The sequence below is a fragment of the Aedes albopictus genome, chromosome 1 (assembly GCF_035046485.1).
Source record: "Aedes albopictus strain Foshan chromosome 1, AalbF5, whole genome shotgun sequence".
NCBI lineage: Eukaryota > Metazoa > Arthropoda > Insecta > Diptera > Culicidae > Aedes > Aedes albopictus.
This window is the reverse complement of record NC_085136.1, coordinates 237,651,259-237,675,413: the sequence shown is the minus strand read 5'-3', so window position 1 is coordinate 237,675,413 and position 24,155 is coordinate 237,651,259. Positions and strand designations below refer to the sequence as shown.

The 24,155-nt window shown below is 38.6% G+C and overlaps 1 pseudogene; it reads left to right on the top strand.

The window, feature by feature from the left end:
• Nucleotides 1-15,146: 15,146 nt before the first annotated feature.
• Nucleotides 15,147-21,913, top strand: LOC115267020 (uncharacterized; annotated as a pseudogene).
• The last annotated feature ends 2,242 nt before the right edge of the window (nt 21,914-24,155 follow it).

Genomic DNA, 24,155 nt, shown 5'->3' with positions numbered 1-24,155 from the left:
TATTGAAACTAACAAAACAAGTTATTGAAATGGTTTTCCAGGAACATTTTTTTGTTATGGAATTTGTTATTTTGCCGCTTATGACAGACAAGTTTATAACACAATATGTTATCACATAACATAAGTGGAACTCTGGCTCAAAAAGTTGATGCCTTTCCGAGTTCGTACGCTGGTATACAGGGCATCGAAATGTCAAATGCATTATAACATTATTGCCATACTATTTTTCAGCATGTATACCATTTTTCATTGCTGTGAAGCAAAACAAAGACCTCATAGATCTAGACTGGCAGCACGTGGAGATCTAAAATATGACATAAATTGTAATAAAACTTTGTAAACTCAAGTCGAAAGTACGTTTTATGGCTTTAAATATAAAGGGAGATCAATATGTGGAACGTGGATGTGTTATTTCGAAGATTTCAGTGAATTTATGACAACATGAATAAGAGGATTTCCAGCAGCTAGTTTTGCGCATATCTCAGATGCCAATCTTCGTACCTGTATTCTTTGCCAAAACTGGAATACTGGTTGGATCAGATGTTTTTTGTTTACCAAAATAAGTGACAGTTCGACGCCTTTTATGAAAGATATAACAGTTTCGCGTGCTGGAAAAGGATACAACTTTTTCCTTCGCTCTGACCATGGAGTTCCACTTATGTTATGTGATGTTATGGTAATAACTTAAAAATAATCGATTTTATTATTCAGTTATTTTGCCCAAATAACACAGCTCCTTATGCTGTTGTTATTCCCTTCTGCTCGGGATCGTTGGCTTGCGAAACTTCAATTTCTAGTATGGTTCATATTCGTTCTATATATTTCCAAGCAATTATCTATGTCATTACGCTTACCTTCCACGTCCTGACAGTCCATCCAAATGTCCTCCGAGCTGCTCCATTCCGAAACGATTTTGACAATTTCGTCGTTCATTTTTCGAAGTTGGATTGAGATTGAAAAAAACAGTTTTGTGAAGATTATTTGGGATACTATGATGCAGCATAAAAAACGGTTTATGAAGTATTCTATAGTTACCAAAATTAGCCATGGCAACAACCACTGCAAAATAATGTGGTATTGAAAACGACCCTTCAACATCAATATTTGTGTTTGATTCCATGAAAACACTCAACAAATACTAAATTCATTATTGGCGTAACGTCAGAACTGCTACAAAGTCTGTTTCTCAGCGGTACTTGATGACAAAAATATTTTAACAGTATACCACGAAAGAACAGCCTATTTTTACAAGAAGAAAAAATATCTGGCGAAATGTTAACAGCTTCAACATCTAAACAAAGTATATTAATACAACTTGAATGATGACCATAAATCCCATATGAATCCAGCAGTTTGAACATACATACGCAATGAAATTAGTTTACTGGAAAGAACACTGCATCATGATGTTTGAAAGAAGAAAAAATATCCATTGAAAAAATAGTAGCAATAACATCCAAACACAGTGGAAATATAAAACTCGAAAGAACAGCCTATGTTCAAAAGAAGGAAAAATCTCTGACAAAACAAGCACAGCTATGATATCCAAACACAATGCGAATATAAAACTTGAAAGAACAGCCTATGTTGAAAAGAAGGAAAAATCTCTGACAAAAAGATTACAGCTATAACATCCAAACACAATACAAATATGCAATTAGAAAGAATGGCCTATGTTCAAAAGAAGGAGAAATCTTTGATGAGAAAATCAGCATTTGCTGCAAAAAAAAAATGCAATGATATTAGTAAACTTGGAAGAACAGCATATGCATTAAAGTTAGAAAAAATATCTGAAAAATCAGCAGCTCCAACATCCAAACATAGTGTAATAAGAAAAAAATTAACCTTCCAGGACGCGCGCCATCAAGCAACCGAAACTGCACCGCGCTCACGCTATATACGAAAAGCGAGGTTTTTTGGTAGTGTTGTACTTTTTACAACAGCGCGCGCGCTGAAGGGTTAAAGAAGAGACTATGCTCAAAAGAAAGAGAAATCTTTAATTAAAAGTCTTCAACTCTAATTACGCCCACTACACCTAGGAAACAAGAGATAAGTACACATACTATAAAAAACGCTTGTAGTACCCAGCGTGCTGAGGGTGGACGAAGACGCCATTGCTTATGTGTTAAAATATGATCAAATTTAATGATAATACATGTCGACAAGAACAAGCGCGCTTAAATGATCTGCAAAAAACTACCAAACGCACTTTCGACCAAATGTCGTATGATTGATTATTATCTAAAAACAAACTTTCGACCAAATGTCCATTCGACCAAATGTCCTTTCGACCAAACGTCATTCAACCATGTCTTTCGACCAAATGTCTCAAAGCCGTCACTACGTGCTCTAGTCCCTACTCCTCCTTCTCCTCTCCTTAACGGTTTTTGTTAGACCTAGTCAACCTCTGCTTCTCGCGAAGGGGTTGGCTTCGCCAAAACCACTACTACTGGATGTTTGATTTTTGTCGTTGTTACTATTCATGTTTGAATCCCACGGGCCACAAGTAGCACGGGAAAAAAGTCCACCACGCCAGAGCCCTGCCTCAACGCGGTAAGGGACGAAACATTGTGGGGGTGCGCAGGTACCTCACAGGCTCCGTTAACGATCGAGTAATCCCTCGATCAATCATTCTTCGGCACGGATCGCTTGAAATCTTGAGTTGGGGATAGTAGTCTTAGTGGATTTTTAGGCGGCCACTACACGGCTGACTCGCAGAAGGGGAAGGGTCGTCAGGTCTATGGACTACCACCGTTCCTGCTGCCCGAAGCACATAATTCTTGACTGGAAATCTTTGTCGTTGACTTACCCGTAGAAGCATGAGATAGGAACTCGTAAGGACCAGAACTATGTTGGGCACTCCTTCCTGGTTATCGACTCATCATTTTACTGCCCAAATGTACCGACTATAGCAACAATAGTCGATTTCGTCATTTTTCAACAATATGTTATCACAGTCACCATTACAAAGTACTATGAATTAGGACGATAATGTTTGAAAATCATTAAATTGCTTTGTTACATTTGCACAACCCCTTTTCATACTCTTATTCGGCTTAAATTCCGCGTTCCAATCGCCTTTGCCGTCATCGTCGATTGCCGTATGGCAGCCTGCTATTTCTCTGACGTGATGATCAAAAGGTGTTCAATGGCGCGCAGAGTGGGTGTCGTTAACTTTAAACAGCGTGCGAGTGTCGCGCGCAAACTTATTAAGCGTCGCGCACATCGAATAAAGGAAGCAACGATCAATGACTCACATTACAGTCCACTGACTGACTGTCTGTGTGCAGTGTCTGGTCTGCGCTGGCTGTCAGGCGAGAGCCGAGTCGAATTGTGGGTCGATGATAGCGATCAGGGCACAGCCTTTCACACAGGAGGATCGCGAGAATGGATCGCCAATTAATTAAATTATTATGAGTGAATAATAAATACATTAGCCTTTGTTTATTCGCCTTGAAGTTGACGGTAAACGCGGGAGGAAATTGATACCGCCGGAGATCCGATCCAAGCGATCAAAAGCACCCTAACGATGACGATGGTTTTCCGTCTTGATGGATGCATCCTACGCAAATGAAATCAGAAGCTTATTATTGGATGCCATTTGTTCAGGTGGGATGGTTGCAATATGGTGAGCAGAAGGAGCGATTAATGGCTGCTCGTCACGGCAATGGTTGGCGTTGGGGATAATCAACATTTTTATTAGAAGTTTTAATGTCCGCTGAGGATAATGTTACAGTTGAATAAAATAACAAGGACATAATTTGAATTATAGAATTGAAGTCAAAATTAGTTAGGTATGATATGTACCACCTACAACCTGCATTAAAACTGAGTTGTACGATTTTCGTAAATTGATCAAAAAGCTGCACATCAGTGTTGCCACATACACAGATTTACCTAGAATTACACAGATTTTTTTTTCCGTTTTTGCCTACAGATATATGTGATCACAGATCAAAGATTATTACAATAAAAAAAATCAAGACTTTGTGAACAAAGCCACAAAGACTTTTGCACAAACAAAAATATCAACTTTTGTCAATTTGATTTTATGGTTCCATCCTGTTTCTGTCTCGGTTCGGCATCTGTCATCGTAAACGAAATATAATAATCATAGCTGATCGGTTGTCGATACAATACGAGAATTCTTCGAAAGCTACTAAAACAAAGTGTTACCAGCTGGCGATTGAAAAAGTTTTAGTCTTGCAAGAGCAGAATTTTGCGACTGTGATAAAAAGTGAGTAGGGTAAAAGCCCCCTTCTTCGGCCTAGTACCTATATTCATCTCATTTTGTCTCAAAGACTAGAGACGTGCGCCGTCGAGATTTATTACTTCACGCCGCCGGATGTTTTGATTTTCTAGCACGCCGCCAGCTTAAAACTCATCACACCGCCGAACTTAGAATTTCCCCAATAATCTTCAGAAAATAATCGATTTAAGTTTAAACGCTCCCAAAATGAATGCATGTCATTCATTGCCGAATAGACAAAATATTTCGTTCAATGATCCTGTTGAGATTTTAGTTACTTTTTAGTCACTTATATATCATCATATAAAAATCCTAGCAAACATCATATTCTTCACACAAGGTGTATAAAGCAGGCAATGACAGCATGCATGCTTTTCCCCGCGTGACGTCATAACGACGTTCGTTTATAAATGAGAGGGTTAGAAGCAAAGGGGTGTAAGTGACAAAAACCCACTTTCGAGTGAATGAGGATGTGAGGAATTTCAAAATCAACCCAATTTTCTCCGATTTATTAAGAATTATTTAGGCAGCATCCATTTATTACGTAACGCTAAAATTAATATTTTTGCGACCCCCCCTCCCCCTTCGTAACGCTTTTTTGTATGGCAATCCAAAACATTTTGTATGGGCCGTAACGCTTGGCCATATTACCCCCTCCCCCAAGAGCGTTACGTAATTTGTGGACTGCGCCTTATGGATTTTTTTTTATTTATTATGGAACGTTTAATCGCAGACAGACGTTCTAGCTCCAACAAATTTATTCAAATTTTCTATGTAAATTTTCACTAGCGACACCTAGGCAACCGATTGCCACAGTGCAGTCGCGTGCAGTTGACAGTTTGAGAAACCACGTGCTTCCAGCCGCTTACTTACCACCCAATTCACCTCCCACCGAAAAATAAAATCAAAACAAACACTGTCAAAATCATTCCTACATTTGCGTCACATTCACAAAGATTTCCCAATGCGAATGAAGTTCATCCAAATGCAGTTTTATGCAAGCAAATCTATGTAAAATAAAAGTAATAATGTGTAAAATATTTTACAAGAGTCCTGCGCTAATTTGTGCAATAGATTTTAGACATTAAATAAAAGTAACTTACTCTGCACAAATTATGTGGAAACATTATTAGCGTGCAACACGTGCGGTCTTTTCCCGCCATCCGGCAGGAAGACGACCGTGGTTACAGTTGTTGGTCGCAACGTGGTTACAGTTGTTGGTCACAACGCAGGCAGCGATTGAATATGAACGTCGCTAACGCCATCTGTTCGCTGATTGCCACTTGGCAATTTGTGGCGGCCATGTTTTTTACACAAGCTGCTGAGTCAAACTTGAACGTCTGTCTGCGGTTTAATTGTCTGTCGCACTATATACGAGTGCGCAATAACAAGTTACTACACGAAAACCTCAATTTATGCACATGGCTGGGGTGCAAAAATTAAAAAAGGCATAAAATGAGGGGAATTTGTGCATAAAAAAAACTCCTCCATAACGCTTCCGTAACGCCTCTGAATCCCGCCGAAATTGCTCTGAAACTTCCAGAAATGGCTCCAAAATTCCCCTTAAACCGCATCGGACCCCATGCAATGCTTTCGAAACCCCCCTCAGACCCCCCGGAGATCTCCTGCCCTAATAAAAATGTATTGTACACTGCTGATAGGATGAATGATTATAGCACAGACAAACAGACGTAACACTTGCGAAATTTCCATCGACCACGCTTTTAACGATCATTTTAAATTTTCACAGTTGTGGCTTTCACAACCAGAGGCGCGCGCATCATTTTTCTATGTGTTTGACGTTTCACACTAGCGCCTTCTGTTGACGATATGGCACAACACAGTGATTCGTGCAACTTTTCCACCAGGTGATGGTAGTGTGAGCTGGGCGATGGATTTCCATGAAAATCGTTCAAGGTGTTACGTCTGTTTGTCTGTGATTATAGCATTCCCTGTATCATAAAGATGATAGCCCGAAAGGGTTGTTAAGCACGTTGTATCATATTTTTCTATTAGGGTGGTACCTCGCGGAAACCCCTGGGTTTCCCTTGTGACTTCCATTTGCTCATCCTTATAAACACCCTTTAGCAGCCGTTGCAATAGTTACCGTCATTATTAAATATTCTTATGCACAATATTGGTTCTGAGTAGCTTTCCCTTAATTTATGCAGGTCATAAAAAAGTGCATAAATTAAAAAGTGCATAAAAATAACATGCATAAATTGAGGTTTTAGTGTATTTGCATTCTCATATGCACTCATATGCAAAGTATAGTTTGTTAAAATGTTTCGCTATATGAGATGTAAAAGAGCGAAAAATTGAAATCTCATTTTTAACGCCGCCGCCGCCGACGACCAAAAATGATGTTTTAACCTCGGCGCACATCTCTGCCGAAGCACCAAAGCAAGCATCACAGCGGTGCCAGACATCAAGAAACAAGTAGTTAATTGAATGAGATTTGGTCACTACAAATACGATGTTTTTTCAATCAGAATATGGTCGTTTCTTGGTTTAACATCTTGGTAATCGAACTTCTACGCAAATCGATCAATAATTTCATTTTCCAACGCCATTTCTTTCAAAATATTTGGTTTGGTTTTCATCTAAATATGCTGCTACCGCTCAAGCTTTACGAACTATCATCCAGTTCGGCAGCACTGATTTGCCAATCAGCTGAGAATGTATGCGAGTGCAAAACGTGGGGAGCGAGCATAGACGATTCGTCGCGCCGCACATTGTTGTGACTTCTCCTTTGCGAGAGAGAAAAACAATCACAATGAAACTGTCACCTGCTAGAGAAAGGGAGTGCGTTAGTAGGTGAGTGCAGAATGCTCTACGATGAGAAAATGTGAGAGTGGTTGTGGATTTGCTGTAAATACTGTTGAGATGAAAAAGGGGCCACCCGGTGGACCGCGATGAGATGAAAATTTTACGGTGTGCTGAAGATAGGTGCGAGTGGCTCGCGATTTGTGATCGCAATTAAATCAAATATTGAAGATAAATCCCACTCTAGTGCATCGTAGGATCAACGGTGGAAGTGAGCACGTGTGTTAAAGGTTTGTATCATAAAGTTTGAAGCGTATACATTGCGCTGTGAGTGATTTTTCATGTTGCACATCTTTAATGAGACTAAGATAGGCACAAATACCCTATATGCTACTACTAGCGAGGCTACGAGGTATTATTAATATTGAACATAAGTAGTGTCAATATTACAAGGGTTATCGTAGCGACGATTGATGTACGGTTGTGCTTCGACAAAATGGATATAGAATTGTGTATTAGGGCGATATTTTCAATATATTTTACTTTCTTATTTTGTTTGTATTTACTACTTTTTATATCATATGTATACCGAGTTTGGAAAATGTCCCTATCTATATCATAGAAATGTAATAGTGAGAAACAACATTAAACATTAACAAATCAAACTGGTCAAATTTAGTTTTCAATCGCAATTTTACTGCAGCACACCAAATTTTTTTTAGAGAGAGTCAATGTGGTAGCAAATTTATCCAAAATTTATTTATGTCTGGGGCCCATATAGCCGAGGCGGTAAACGCACGGGTATTCAGCATGACCATGCTGAGGGTGACGGGTTCGATTCCCGGTCGGTCCAGGATCTTTTCGTAAAGGAAATTTCCTTGACTTCCTTGGGCATAGAGTATCTTCGTGCCTGCCACACGATATACACATGCAAAATGGTCATTGGCAGAGGAAGCTCTCTAATCTAATCTAATCTAATCTAACACAAACGCAGCCAGTACAACACGGAAAAAAATCCATTCCCCTAATCATGAATTAAAAATCATGTTCTTATGATGTCTGCCAACTCATAATATCATAATTAAAATTCATAATATCATGAATGAGTTGGCCAGAAATATGAATAGAAACAAGCATTTTCATAAATTATATTCATGGTCGCTTCCTAGCGTTACATTTATCTGCCATATGCAATTATATAAATCGCGCGGTCGTCCAGCACAAACATGTGGAAAAAGTTGAACCTGCTATTTTTGCAAAGTTTTTATTTGGTTAGAGTAATAAATGTGCATATATGAGGAAATGGAACATCGAAACAGTGTGCCCGTAAGATTCGGCAGGTTGTTGGGAGTTGATTGACTAAAAAGTAAACGCGCAAAAAGTAAACAGTGCCTAGTTCGCGTTTTCGTTGTGCCATCCGCCGTTGCTCCGAGTTTATGTACGGAAGGTGAAACAAAGTGAGAATCGCGCGTTAATTTTCGGTAATTCTCTCTATTTTTTTGGTTTATCCATCGTTTGACGAGTTCGGAGACTCAGCAAGTGATGTGAACTAGTGAACAATTGATGTGGTTTGGAGGGCATCCTTAGCCTGTTGGATGTAGGTGCCAAAGACAAAAATAATAAACCAGCTAAATATGATTATCCGGTGAGTTCGATCATTGTTGTTCTCTTTTGTATTTGAACATTACATATCTTCACTAACAAGAGGCCAACTAAAAAGTGCTGCTTGCTCATAGAAAAAAGGATGATGAATAGGTCCCAAAATCATAGAAATGGGCTCTGATATCACGTATTTTATTTTCTTATTATTTTAGCTTGCATCGTTTTATTAATCTAATTAAAAGCATTTGGGACCGACGACGACGGAATCATAAAAGTAATTCTTAATTCCATGAATTCTATGCATGGTTCCATCTCCCTCAACCATGATTTTATGAATTTGACTGAGAAGCATATAGGTCCGACGACGACGGAATCATAAAAGTATTTTTTGATTCCATGAATTCTATGCATGGTTCTACCTCACCAAACCATAATTTTATGAATCTGGTGGTAAAGCATCAGGATCTGCATCCAGGTTTATGAAAATTATTCTTGGCTTCATGAATGCTACTCATGATCCCAGCTTATTTAATCATAGCTTCATGATTATATTTTCCATTTTTGGTCGTCGAAAGCCAAAACAATAACGGGTGCATAGCGTTATGGTGAAATCAATCATAAGATCATAAAATTTAATCATGGTGTATATTTATAACATAAAATCATAAAAATATCGGGAAACTATGAGTCATATTCATGGTCTTGGGAATGGATTTTTTTCCGTGAAGAAAGCATCCTGGAAAATTTAAGGGTTAGATTACGCCCAAAAATTTTTCTTGTCAGTATTGATGCTTGTAGCATATCAAAAATATTATACAAGCATCAAAGCGGCCAGGCCTACTGCGTCGTGTTTACCGCAAAGATGATTCTAGAACTGTCTAGATTTTAGTGAGAAATCATCAAAATCGAGGCAATTCTAGAATCTACAGGGGAGGAAGGATGCGTGGACATACCGTACCAAACGCTCCGATTGGATTACTTTTATATGGTTGAGTAATATGTGGAAATATAATTGATTATGTACGTCTATTAATGAATTTACCTGTATTGTTCCTGGAAAGCAAAGTGTTGATTATTTTGGCTATTAAAAAAAAAAAAGACGCGGACACCGTCTTCAACCAAAGGCTACACAGACTGAATATGAAACTTAACACTAGACAAAGGACACACGGAGCATGCACCAGTGGATACGGAGAAGAAACTATTCTAACGAAAAGTTTCATCCGTCCGGAGCGGGAATCGAACCCTCACCCCACCACAAACATAGTGCGATTAGAAGCTTGATGACCCTAACCGCACGGCTACGAGGCTCCATCATTACTCAATCAATCCTAAATCAATTGTCATAACTTCTTGTGCGTGGTAAGATACGCATAGTATCCTGCTGTGCACAAAAATTCAAGTCAACTAGTCTGAAATTGCCGAGTTATAGCAAAAAAGTGTTCAAAACTCCTAAGTGACTCGACACCCTACAATTAGCCTATCAAAATACATCTACTTATCAAGTAGATCTAATAATAGATTTTAATTTTGTTTCCAAAATATGGCTATCGGAACTAACTCACCGGTTTCTGAAGTTTTGTTTCTGCGCAATCCAATATCAGCCCTTCTGCATGAAATTCAGATTGATGAGTGTTACTCCTTGCGATTCAGCAGATGTTGTAAGAAATTCTTGACGATTCTAGCCCAAACTTGCCGCGAGCCTTGAAGTACTTATGAAATCAGCAAATTAATCCTAGGGTTGCTTCCCGAGCGTTGCTTCCTGTTGTGCTTCAAATCAGCTACCACAGCAACTCCGAGGCTCCGCTTCAGTCAATTTCAAAACGTTTTCAAAAATATTAGGAAAAAAACAGACTTTTTTTGCAGAAATTGACAGAGCTGCAAAAGTCCACGTCTTTACTTCTTCACGGCCGCAAAATGGTCATTGGCAGAGGAAGCTCTCAGTTAAAAACTGTGGAAGTGCTCATTGAACACTAAGCTGAGAAGCAGGCTTTGTCCCAGTGAGGACGTTACGCCAAGAAGAGGAGAGAGGAGAGGTTATGTCTGTGGTCAGCGTACCAGAACAGTGTTTAAGTACATAACAATCTAGTTACTTTCACTTTTCAGTTTAAACAGTTTTTTTTTTCTTTTGGTGTAGATCGTGCTCGTTTGAGTCTGCAGTCCAATTAGAGCGCACCTGTGTTCATTCGGAGGGAGGTTTCGGGCATCAATCCAGGGCAGTCGGCGTAATGCAAATCGGACGAACCGTTACTGAACATTTTCGATTCGTAGTTCGTGGACACCGCGGTACGGGGCCCAGATTTGAACTCCATATTCAAGGCCGTTGCGAACCAGCGAACAATACAATGCTTTTAGGGCGCACGGTGTGTTGAAACAGGATTATTATCGCACTTTTATGAACCTAATATATTTTTTCGTTATAAGTTAGCCTTAGCTGTATATATTAAGATTCTGAAGGTTAAAAAATCTTTCATCGGGGAAAATTTAAATAAATTCGATTTTAGTAGTTTACCACTTTTCCCATATGATGAGGTATTACGCAAATCTGATGAACCTAAACTCCGCTAGAAACGAATGTCAACGTCTTGACAACGAGTTTAAATTTGTTTGGCGTTCGTTTCATGTGTCCAGCCCACTACCGAAAGTCATAAATCATAAAAGTCTACATTTCTTCTATTTAATGGAGGTAAACTAATACTTCCCATTAGTGCGACTCATACATTTGAGGAAGCGCTATACACCTGTGATTCATACCATTTGCAGCACATACTCTTCATGTGCTAATTTGCCTGAAATGGCGGGTATTTGTTGCACATACTTTGCATGTCAAACCACATCCACATGGATATATGCCAAAAAGTATTAGTCGACTATACTGAGCGTGCATGACTCATTTGTAAAAGTTCTGCCTCTGATCTGTTGAGGACTTTTGTCCATACAAAATCTTAAAATTTTCAAAAACCTTTTTTTTTTCTTGTTACTTTTAAAATGATACCTCTGGGTTAAATGGGCTGTTGAGTCTCAAATAACAAAAAGTTGACGCAAAATCAGGGTACGAAAAACGGATCACGCCGAAAAACAAACGCTTTGTCCTAAGCGGTGCATGTTGGTAACAAAGGCGCTCCGCAACAAACGCATGTCAGGCGATGAGAGCAATAAAACAAACATCGCTTGCCGTGCGTGTAACGATATTCTGGCTTTTCTGCAGAAATTTTTAACCCACATCATCGAATTTATAAGCATTTGGACGAGTTAATACTCTTGCAAACCTCAGAATCGAGTTTCACTTGTAAAACAATGCGAAAATCACGATGTGAATAGAACGAGACAAATATTCCTATCGTTTTTGTTGTGAACAAACTCGGGAGCGATTTTGTCATTATCTGCTAACGAAAAAACAAAGCGTTGTTGCCGTGCCTTCTTTGTTGCCTATTTTTCGCTTGCGGGGGCAAATTCTGCGTACACTGCGCAAAATACATAAGATTGGCGTTGTCATATTATGTTAATGCATTCATTATGTCCTTTAAAACTATAACATTAAAATATCTTACACTTCGGAATCACTTTCAGTTTAACGGTTTTTTGGCAATGGCGGTGATGCCCTATCGGAATAATCTAACTTTCGTCTAAATTATTATCGTTTCTCGATGTGTTGTGTTTGTCAATGTTCCTAATACTGTGTAGTATCCCTGCGTATGTCGTACTTAGCCTGTCTATGTCTGTTCTTTTATTGACTGTGTGTTCTGTGTTAGCAATGTGGCACATTTCTAGGAATGGCAGCGTGGATTGTTTGTGACTGTGGTCTACAATTTGTGTCTGGTCTAGGTTGAATCGATGGTTATGGTCTACGCAATGTTGTATTAGTGCGGTTGTCGCTTCAACTAATGCGGTGGTGGCTGTTTCAGTGTTTGTGTTGTCATTAATCATTTTGTCCAGTTTGTTTACATTTGATCTATGTCCAGCTAATCTACGGTGCAAATTATTTCTCGTCATACCAATATAGCAGTTGTTGCAGTCGTTACAGGGAATTTTGTATATAACATTACTAATCTCTTCTTTTCTTTTAGGATATTTAACTTTGGTGTGGAGATTGTTAATTGTACGCTGCTGTCTGGTCGTAATGGAGATGTCGGGATAGTCTTTGGCAAGGATTTTTGTTATTCGTTGGGATAAAGTTGGTATGTAGGGGAGGGATCTGTATGTTTTTTCTTGTTCTGTTTCAGGTTGACTTGGGTTTACTTGCATGTTGGCGTCGAGGTTGGATCCTGTGGTCGTCTGATGATCGATGCATGGTTGGTTGGTCGGTGGTTATCAATTTCGTCGATTGGATTGTCGTCTCTGGATGTCGTCTGTGCATGGGATTCGTGCAGTGCTGGCATGATTGCTAATTGAGGTGGTGGCTGGCTGTGGCTGTTTCTGATGATGGTGGTGGCGGCTGGTGGCGGTGATGGTTGATCGGAGGTGGGTGGTTGCTGGCACGATGGTCGGCTGGGGGGATTGTTGTTGGGCGGCGAATCTTCATTCTGGTGAATGTTGACGATTGATGAAGTTGGGTGGTGTTTTGTAGTGTACAGCTGCAGCAGGCGGTTAATCAATGACTTTGGATATCCATTCTTACGAAGATGTTGGTGGATTACTGCCGTTATTTCGTCCATTGTATGAAGAATTTAAACTTATTCCTTTTTACTCACGCATTCATTTTGCCCACTTGTTATTTGATCGTAAATTTACTGGAGTTGATCTTGAACAAATTTATTTTACTGATGGCTCTTTGATTGGAGAGGTAGCAGGTTTTGGTGTGTTTAGCTTAGTGGAGCCTCGTAGCCGTGCGGTTAGGGTCACCAAGCTTATAATCGCACCATGCTATGGGGTGAGGGTTCGATTCCCGCTTCGGGCGTTGAAACTTTTCGTGAGAATAGTTTCTTCCCCGTTTCCACTGGTGTATGCTCCGTTGTCCGTTGTGTAATGTTAAGTTTAAAACAGTCTGTACAGCCGAAAGCTGAAGACGTTGTCCGTGTCTTTTTTTTTAACATTTTCAAACACATTTTTTCAAATTGGATAATCCTTGTTCTATTTATGTAGCTGAGTTGACAGCTCTTTATTTTGCTTGTACTTTGATTCATACTTGTGCGCCAAATATTTATATGATTTGTTCTGATAGCTTTAGTTCGCTATTATCTTTGAATTCTATTGACTTTAGTTTAAAAACTCATCGCTTAATATTTACTATTAAAGAAATATTGTTGAATTTATATTCTCAAGGATACATCATAAAATTTGTATGGGTTCCAGCTCATTCTAAGATTTATGGCAATGAACAAGCCGATTATTTGGCAAAATTGGGCGTTTTACGTGGAATAACCTACAACCGTGTAATTTTACCTTTTGATGATGATGATGATGATTGTGTACCCAACATCAGCGCAAGGATTACCTATGGCTGCTGAGTCATACCGGAACGGAATAATCTACCTGATGGTTTGTTGTAGCAGGGTAAGCTAAATTCACTGGAGACCTTCGGAAAACAACATGATAATTGTTATCTCGTGACAAAGTCTGGCCACCCCACGAACATTTGCCCGGAAACCAGTTCATTTAACTTCCTTAGGCTACCCCTCCGAAATCCCCATATATGTCATGTTCAAATATAAAAAGTAATAATAAGGAACGAACTCACCGGGTAATCCTGACCAGCTGGTTTTCTATGTTTGGCTTTGGTCTCAGCATGCAAACAGTCCAACCATAATTTTCCCGTGTAATTTTACCTTTTGAGCATTTTCCTAAACTAAAGAAAACATCTATGATTGAGTGACAAAATTCTTGGAATTTAAGTGATCAAGGACGATATTGTTATTCTATTTGTCCAAGGGTTGAAAAAAATCCTTGGTTTAAACATCTACCTGTTGGGCGTAATTTTATTTGTTGTTTTTCTAGACTCATTTCTAATCATTACATTTGTAATTGTTATTTGTACCGCATCAATATCAATGACTCTAATCTTTGCTATTGTGGCGTATCATATGAGGACATAGACCACATTGTTTTGAATTGTTCAAGGTTCAATTTACCACGGCAGATATTTTTTGATCGAATATCCAATTTGGGTTCAATTATCCCTATATCTATTCGTGATGTTTTAGCTCAGAAAAATGTTCCAATTTTGAAACTCATTTATAAATACTTAATGGATATTTCTTATTCGGTTTGAAACTTTCTGCTGTTTTTTTTTCTTGCCTTTTCATTTTCAGATACCTTGTTTTTTGAATGTTTTCCTTTGCCCGCACTGATGCTTCAAGCTTCGCCTTCGGTTACGTGATGCCATATGGATTCCCTGAATGATCTCGGCTCCGACATGGAATTCCTCCGCATGAGCCTAATTTTAATATTTTGTATTGTAACGTTAATTAGAAAAGATATAGAGGTTTTGCGCCCTTTTGAGGAAGATTTCAAATGGAAATCACTCAAGGGGGCTTTTCCCTCTTCCAAAATTTACAGTTAAAAATAAATAAATAAATAAATAATAAGAACCAAAGCAACGGCTGTAGTAAATGGAGTGATTGCGGAGGCTCAGTACGATGAATTAGTGGAAAGGATGAGGAATGCGAATTTGTCGCTTATAATCGATGAGTCTACTGAGTCGGGGGTCGATGCAAAGCGTTGCTTTGAATGCCATTGACGTGCGAAGATTCTTCAAGCGGTTCGCCAAGGATTGTACCAACTGAGGAGCAAACGGGTTTGAGTTCATTTTACGAACAGCACTAGTTGACATTAACCACTGCATGTAAAAATCTCAGAGGGACACTTGGTCAGCCTGCATGTTCTTCGTGGTTAGAAACAATGGCTTGAAGGCTTGTTCGTAATTTTTGATGAATTCCCATTGGCTTGAAAGATCTGTAGTATAGTTGTACATTATATTGAGTTATTTGTTATTCAAACTTAGAGGATGATAGATAGGATATGATAGCAAGACAGCTAGATATAATACTCATTTTGTCACATACGATTTGAACAATGTTTGAACCGACCGTCCGTAGTCTTGGCCAATTTGCAATTGAATACATTTTGTCACACTCATACTAACTAAGGTACGTTTATAGGGAAGGGGAGTTTGAGGTTTTCGCTGCCAAATATACTCAGTATTAGAGGTTTCTTGGAACTTGGTTGAGAAATGTGTAGAACAGTGTTGTTATAAGTAGACGATGCAAATTCGACAAAAATGGTTTCGTTGAATGTGGAAAGTCTATTTTGAAGGTTTAATATTGAATACATGAAATGTAATTGAAAACATAAGAGTGATCATTTGAGTGTTAAAGGTTTATATGGAGAAGCAAGTTATCGATAAGAAAAACTCACCAAGCTCTGGAAATTGCGATCCAAGCTCCTCGAAGAATGTTTGCTGGTTGACGACGGTTGACATCATCTTATAAATACCTCCCAATCTTGTTGCCCCCCAGATTGGAGGATATTTAGCGTCGTGATGTTGGAAGTGAGCCTTGTATTTGATGTTACGATATTTTTTGGAAATGGCGGTAACTGCTTTTACCGAGTCATTTGATTTATCAACGACCTCCAGTATAGCGAGCTGCAATGTGTGCTGCACACCGGATGAGGTTTAGGCTGTTTTCAAAATCGCTATTCAGCGATTCGAGAAACGCATCATCGAAATCAAGGCACAATTCACCTTCATTGTCCTCATCGATGAGGGATGCCAGAATGGCGTGCGCCATTTTTTTCTTCAGCAGTTTCACCGCGGCAATCATATTGGCGCCGTTATCACAGGTGACCGAAAAGATTTGTAAAACTGGTACTTCGTAACTCTGTACAACTTCCAGGATTTTACTTTTCAGGAACTCAGCTGTCTGGCGTTCATTGACTTCAAGCATGCCTGTTTTGGAGTAAAATTTAAAATGTATTGCCGTGAATATTAGCGTTCTAATGAAATACGCCACGGTTTTAGGGTGAAGGAAATGGGGGTGGGGGTGAGGGGTGTTGTTAGTAGGGTTTTGTTTTAGAAAGGATGACTAGTTGACAAGTGATGACTCTTAAGTGTACATTAACTTACCCAATGTTCTTATAACAACTTTGTCGCGTAGCACATATTGGGCGTTTATGCCCAAAACATGACGATGGTGCTTCGATGCCGAATCCATTTTTAGACTAATAAGTCTGCCCTTCATCTCTTCAGCCAATACGGCTCGAATTTCTTTTGATGCAGAATGTAGTAATGATTTCACGTTCTGTCGGTTTATGGTAATACCGGGAGCTGCGGCAATAGGGTCATCAATCTGTTTAAAAGCTTCCCACTCCAAGCTTGCCAGATACAAGTTGTGCTTGGTGATCTTTTTTTTTTGTTGAATCAATAAATAGTTGCTTGTCGATGGCAATCGGTATCTTCTTTACAACTCGGGGCTTTTTCACAGCTGTTCCGTCATCGTTGAGAAGTCTGGCTTTTATCGCTTGCGCGGGATGTTTTGCGCGGAAATGACGAATTGCGTTGCCAGGGTCATATGTTGATTGCTCATATTCGCATTTGCTATCGGGATCTATAGCACATTTCGCCTTTGGTCCATCTACACTCCCGTTCAAAAGTTTGAGGTCACCCCCTCAAAAACATGTCATTTTTTTAGGCCCATATCTCCGCCAATTTGCGTCCGATTTCAAAACCCTAGGTTTCATTCAAAAAATAATAAGTCAAAGAAACTTTGAACATGATTTAAAAGAAACTTTTTCAAAAAATTTTGTATGTAAACTTAACCCAAAGTTGCCAAATTTTCTAAAAAATGAATATTAACTTACGGCAGTGTCGCTGGAAGTTGGGTCGACCAAATTTTAAGATGAGAGCGGTAATATGACCCATTTTCTATTAGCTTTCAACTGCTTTTTACAGAACTTAGCTAAAAAATCTAGAAAAAAAGTTATTAAGTAAATTAATCCTTTATGTCATCGACCAAAAGTTTGGGGTCACCCCTCAATATGATGTATCGGCCAAAAGTTTGGGGTCACTTTCGTAAAACATGGAAAAGTGATTTGGTGATATCTTCGTCATCTATAGCTCAATTTTAATTATTTTTGGCTTATTTCAAAGATAATTAACTAAATTTACGTTTGATGTCTTCAACTTAACGTATTTAACGATTTTTGTATATAAAAATGTTATGTAAAGTTAGCACATTTTACCACGCTTCAAAAAATGAGGCAACTTTACGTTAAGTTTTAGTAAGTAAATTTCAAAAAATATTTGTGGTTCAATGTCTATGCAGTAAGTATCATTCATTTTGTTTCAAATAAGCCAAGAAGAATTAAAATTGAATGAAAGATGACAAAGATATCAACAAATCACTTTTCCATGTTTTACGATAGTGACCCCAAACTTTTGGCCGATACAGCATTTTGAGGGGTGACCCCAAACTTTTGGTCGATGACATCAAGGATTAATTTACTTAATAACTTTTTTTCTAGATATTTTAGCTAAGTTCTATAAAAAGCAGTTGAAAGCTAATAGAAAATGGGTCATATTACCGCTCTCATCTTAAAATTTGGTCGACCCAATTTCCAGCGACACTGCCGTAAGTTTATATTCATTTTTTAGAAAATTTGGTAACTTTGGGTTAAGTTTACATACAAAATTGTTTGAAAAAGTTTTTTTTAAATCATGTTCAAAGTTTCTTTGACTTATTATCTTTTGAATGAAACCTAGGGTTTTGAAATCGGACGCAAATTGGCGGAGATATGGGCCTAAAAAAATGACATGTTTTTGAGGGGGTGACCCCAAACTTTTGAACGGGAGTGTATGTAGATAAATTGTCCGGCTATTTCAGTGAGGGTTCGTTCGCTTCCTTTTTTTTTGAGCAGTTTAGAGCCAGCCGGCGTAGATGAGGGTCCTGTAAGATCCATTTGGGATATTTTGTAGGAACTTCGCGGTATAAAGCCACTATAACAACGCGATTGAAAAAAATCAGACGGCGCCGTTGAAACTGACAAGACTAAGTAAGCTTTTTCAGTAACATGAACGGCAGACTGAAAAAGCTTGGCTTTCACAGCAACATTCGTGGCACTGTAATGAATTCCTGATAGCTTCGTTCATGAGTGAACAGTTTAACGATTGACAGATGCATTTAAAGCTTTTAATGAACGCTTGAAACGAAAGTTGTGTTTTTGTTGTTTTCGGTTTTGTTGACACTTCGATTCCAGCGTTTCGTAAGAAATCGAATTCTTACACTGAAAAAAGTTGGCTTCATAGATCGAAAAAAGAGTGTAAAATTCTGTGACATATGATGCACATGATTGGAGCGTGGAATATCATAGAAGCTTAAATGACATATCATGTAAAGTTCATGAAATATCATGTAAACTTTCATTATATGTCATGTAATTCAGCATGACTCTGAGAGTTTACATGACATGTAACACAAATTCACATGATATATCATGTAAACCATCATAACACTAAGTTTACATGACTAAAATGAAGTTTACATGACATGTAAATCTCATTATTTTTATCTGTGTTTCTCATTCAAGACAAACTGTTGAAAATTTGCACCACTGCTACTGATATCGGGGCTGTAAAAACACTCGTGATGGTGATCAGAATGATAGAAGATTATGGTGATAAGCTTTACAGGGTAATTTTTATTAATTGTTATCTTTGTGCAAGTTACAAATCTCATGGACTAGATTACCTTGAAACGATGTTTGTTACTCATAGTTTGTAATTTTATTTTTAATGATTGCAGTGGCGTCTCGTCCATAGGTCCACTGCGTTCACTACACAGTTGATAAACAACTAAAATAAATCACTATAATGTCAACATTTTGCTACAAACAATATAAACTACTCATTCGATCCTTTTGATGTTCACAACTTCAAGTGAACAAACCACTATGAAATACTAGTGCGTATCCAATAGGAATCAGGTAAATTTTCCAACTTAATCTCACTATGCCACCACCCTGTCGCTGCCAGAGTGCTCCACGCCGAAGCATGCGAAACATCATGTGACAGCATCGCCAATAATCTCTCGCCTCAGTTCACTTCCAGAAGTACACGGGAGCGCTGTATATGCATGCAAGAACTGTGTTTACTTGTGTTCGACTGTTCTGTGCTGCTTTGGCAATGTATTAGTAAAATTTTTGTGCACTTCTTCCAATGGACGTGGGCCTCATCGGTGGCGGAGGAAAGGAAAGATCGTTTGCTCACACCAAGCTTGCGCTCGCGGGGAAGCTGCTAAGTTTGGCAACGTCGCATTTGAGCTACTGTATGCTTCAGCAAGAGAGCGAGGCGAAAGAGCAAAGCGAGAGAACTTGTACCATTCAACGGAGGCCGCCCATCCACTCTTTTGGCATGCGTGCATACCTTCGGGTGGACCTGAATGGGTGGCATTTTCATTCACTACTAGTTAGTTGCACGTCGCGTACGGTTTAATTTTCTAGCAACATTCAAAGGAAAATGGAGCGCGATATGGTAGACAATCTACTCCCGCAATTCGTTTGCCAGGCGGTCGATTGAGAAAAAGGTTGTACCGCATCTCGAATCATCTAAGTAGAATACCCTCTTCGATTGAGTGTACTCAGATTTGTACTTTTAATCCCGCCCTCTAATGCTTACCCTTGGAGCCCTTAAACAGATACGCATGTGTCGACTACAGTCATAGCATTATCATGGGTTACTCACATGGGTCAATTTGATTTAAGTTCTATTTGAATAGCATAGAGAACAGACTGACTAGTAATAGTTACAGAGTGACCCAAATTGTGCAATGGGTGTTCCACTTCTTCAATGTCATTTATCCACTTCTGAGTGGATTCTTCAAAGTTCAAAAGTTATTCCGAAAAAATCCCTTAGCAATTGGTGGGCAATGTCTACTCTCGCTTCCCAAATTTCGATAAAGTCCAGCTGACCAATGAGCTGAGAATGTTTTACACAAAAAAAGTCGCAGAGATAGCTAACTTACTAAGAACAATTTGGAAGATGTCTTCTCAGAAAAGTATCTGCTTATTCCTCTGATAATAACACTTAAGTCTACAACTGATGCCGTTGGAAGAAGCTTTTCCATCTCAAAAGAATAAGAACCTATCTTCAGTTACAATGAGCGAGCAAAGCCTAAGAAGCTTAAACTGATGGCGGTAGAAAACCCTCTGTTTCATCAATCGAAACAATAAGGTAGTTTTCCCGACGAAATCGTCGATAGATTCACTTGTCTAGCGGAGTTCAGGTTCCTACTGTTTTCCATTCATATTACAATCCCATGTGAAAACTTTTCAAGTGCACAGTCAGCTTTACGGGTCACGAGACGCCTCTGAATGATTGTCTTTGGCTCATAAGCAAATTCTTAATGGAATATGCTATCACTTTCAGTTTATAATTAATTGATTAATCTTCTTCTTCTTCTTCTTGGCGTAACGTCCTCACTGGGACAAAGCCTGCTTCTCAGCTTAGTGTTCTATGAGCACTTCCACAGTTATTAACTGAGAGCTTCCTCTGCCAATGACCATTTTGCATGTGTATATCGTGTGGCAGGCACGAAGATACTCTATGCCCAAGGAAGTCAAAGAAATTTCCTTTACGAAAAGATCCTGGACCGACCGGGAATCGAACCCGTCACCCTCAGCATGGTCATGCTGAATACCCGTGCGTTTACCGCCTCGGCTATATGGGCCCCTTTTAATTGATTAATACGTGTTTTAAATAAAACTGTCTTCATCTCCTGATTTGTGGACAAAATTTAACGATAGCTTCAATGAATTTGCCATAAAGTGCACTTGTCACTCATTGGCACTCTGTGCCAGCTACGCGTGCGAAAAGCTGCCATCGTATTTGGAACAGCTTTTGCGAGATATTTACAGTTTCCTATCATGCAGTCCGAAACGTTCAAAGGAATTCGTAATGATACAGAGTATCCTCGAAATGCAACCTCTTAAGATGTTACGTTACATGCATCGGCAACACGATGGCTGTCCTTGGAATCCGTGGTTAAACGGAGTCTCGAAAGGTTTCCGGAGCTAGCCATGTCTTTTTCTTTCCAAGCAAACAGCGACAACAATACCACGGCTCAGCGTATTTTGTGCCATCTCAAAGATCCAATGACGAAACCGCTTCTAAACTTCTTGGACTACGTGCTTCCTCTTGTGAACAAAGTGAACCAGTTGTTCCAGTCGGATAGCCCTGAATTTCCAAACATGTTCAACGAGATTAAAGCACTATTAGTAGTTCTGCTGTCAAATATTTGTGATAACCGATATCTAGAAAATCTGACAGATTTCTGTTCTTTCGATTTTGACCAAGACATAGGGTAATTCATGTATTTTGGACAGGCTGAGGACAACGTTAGAAAAATCGTCCCCTAGCTTCCTTAGAAAGGAATTGATTATTTTGCAAAGTTACTATTACGCTTATAATATAATTGTACTTTGCGTTCCAGGTGATAAAAAGCTTAACGAACGCATTTCAAGCTGAGAAAATCACAATTTCCAATCGCCTGTTAGCATTGCATTTTGGACACCTAATATACAGGGGATGGCCAAAATGTTTGGGATAGGCAACTTTTTTTCTCCCACAAAAAAATTCAACATGCTGTAACTTTTCATAGAGTGCATCAAAAAATCTCAAATTTTGACTGTTTATCAATCTGTCATATGTGCATCATTGATACAAATTTGGGCTCGATTGAATAATTTTTCGCGAAGTTAGAACCGTTCGAGTAAAACACTATTTTTTAGACAACTCATTTTTGAGCTGTAATATCTCGGAAACCAGTGAACCGAATTGAATGAATTTTTAAACGTTTATCAACAATATATTGATACTTAATACAACATTATAAAATGTAATATTTTCTTACGGCGAATTAAGTTATACCGGGTTGAAATTTTTACCCATATAGAAGAAAACAAGTCAAATTTACAATACCATACAAAAATTACTAAATGTGTTCTACCTTTAATCTAAATAGGCTCTAATATGTCTGATTTGAGATAACTTGAGAACAGAAGTGGAAAATCTTTGGATATCAACACCAAAATTTATTGACATTGACGTGAAAAAATTACATTTTTTCGAGACAAATCCAAAAAGTGTCAATCCTTGATAACTTTTTCCAACGTTAAAAAAGTATCGATGTTTTAATGGTTTTTGAAGCATTTGTATATCGTTAGTGTACGTTCAAAACTTCATTCAATTCGGTTCACTGGTTTCCGAGATATGACAGCTCAAAAATGAGTTATCTAAAAAATAGTGTTTTACCCGAACGGTTCTAACTTCGCGAAAAATTATTCAATCGAGCCCAAATTTGTACCAATGATGCACATATAATAGGTTGACAAACTGTCAAAATTTGAGATTTGTTGATGCACTCTATGAAAAGTTACAGCATGTTTATTTTTTTTGTGGGAGAAAAAAAATTGCCTATCCCAAACATTTTGGCCATCCCCTGTATGTTTTGGACACCCTCAGGTATATATAATTTTAACAGGGCAATTATCTCCATGTTTAGCCATGAATACTGCTTTATCATAAAAGTAGCATAAATTAACAAATATTTACTTGTAAATAATCAAATTTCTCCGCTTAACAGGCATCTATTTTGATAACTATTACAGTTTTTGTTAAAATCGAGGAAATATCGCCAGAACATAATACGCCTCCAAGTATGCAATCGCACAGCTTCCTCATGTAGTTCGACAGATGACCAAAATATATTTACAGTAGAAAACATGCAATGTATTTTGGACACCACCTATTTTAGGCGTTCTCGATGAATGTTAAGAGATTGGCTGCCCAATGCTTCTTTATTGAACAATTTTCATTGCAATGAGGCTTTTAAATTTCTTACAATTATCATTTCTACGATTTTGAGGTGAATATTGTATATGACTGTGAAGTGTATGTCGTCTTGCATACCTGTGCATTTGAGGGGTTTTAGTGAATTAATTTACATTTTTGATAATTTTGAAGTAAATTCTCAATTGTTAAGCGTATTTTCAACGTAAGTCATCAGAATAGGGTCTATTTGATCCAATAATCGATATTCAGAAGTATTTACTTTTATTAGCTCTGCGGAACAAGACACATATCGACGTGCATGTCCAAATTATATACATGTCCAAATTATATTTTTTATCCTATACATCGGTTTAGCAGCAGTGGAGCTGCTAAAAACCGGAATCCTCGACGAGCAGAGGTAGGAGGCATTTTACTCAATCTTCAGTAATTTTTACATTGAGCTGATCAAACAAATTAATGAGCGTTTTAACCTCAATGATCTCTCTCTCTCTTCTTGGCGTAACGTCCTCACTGGGACAAAGCCTGCTTCTCAGCTTAGTGTTCTATGAGCACTTCCACAGTTATTAACTGAGAGTTTCCTCTGCCAATGACCATTTTGCATGTGTATATCGTGTGGCAGGCACGAAGATACTCTATGCCCAAGGAAGTCAGGGAAATTTCCTTCACGAAAAGATCCTGGACCGACCGGGAATCGTACCCGTCACCCTTAGCATGGCCATGCTGAATACCCGTGCGTTTACCGCCTCGGCTATATGG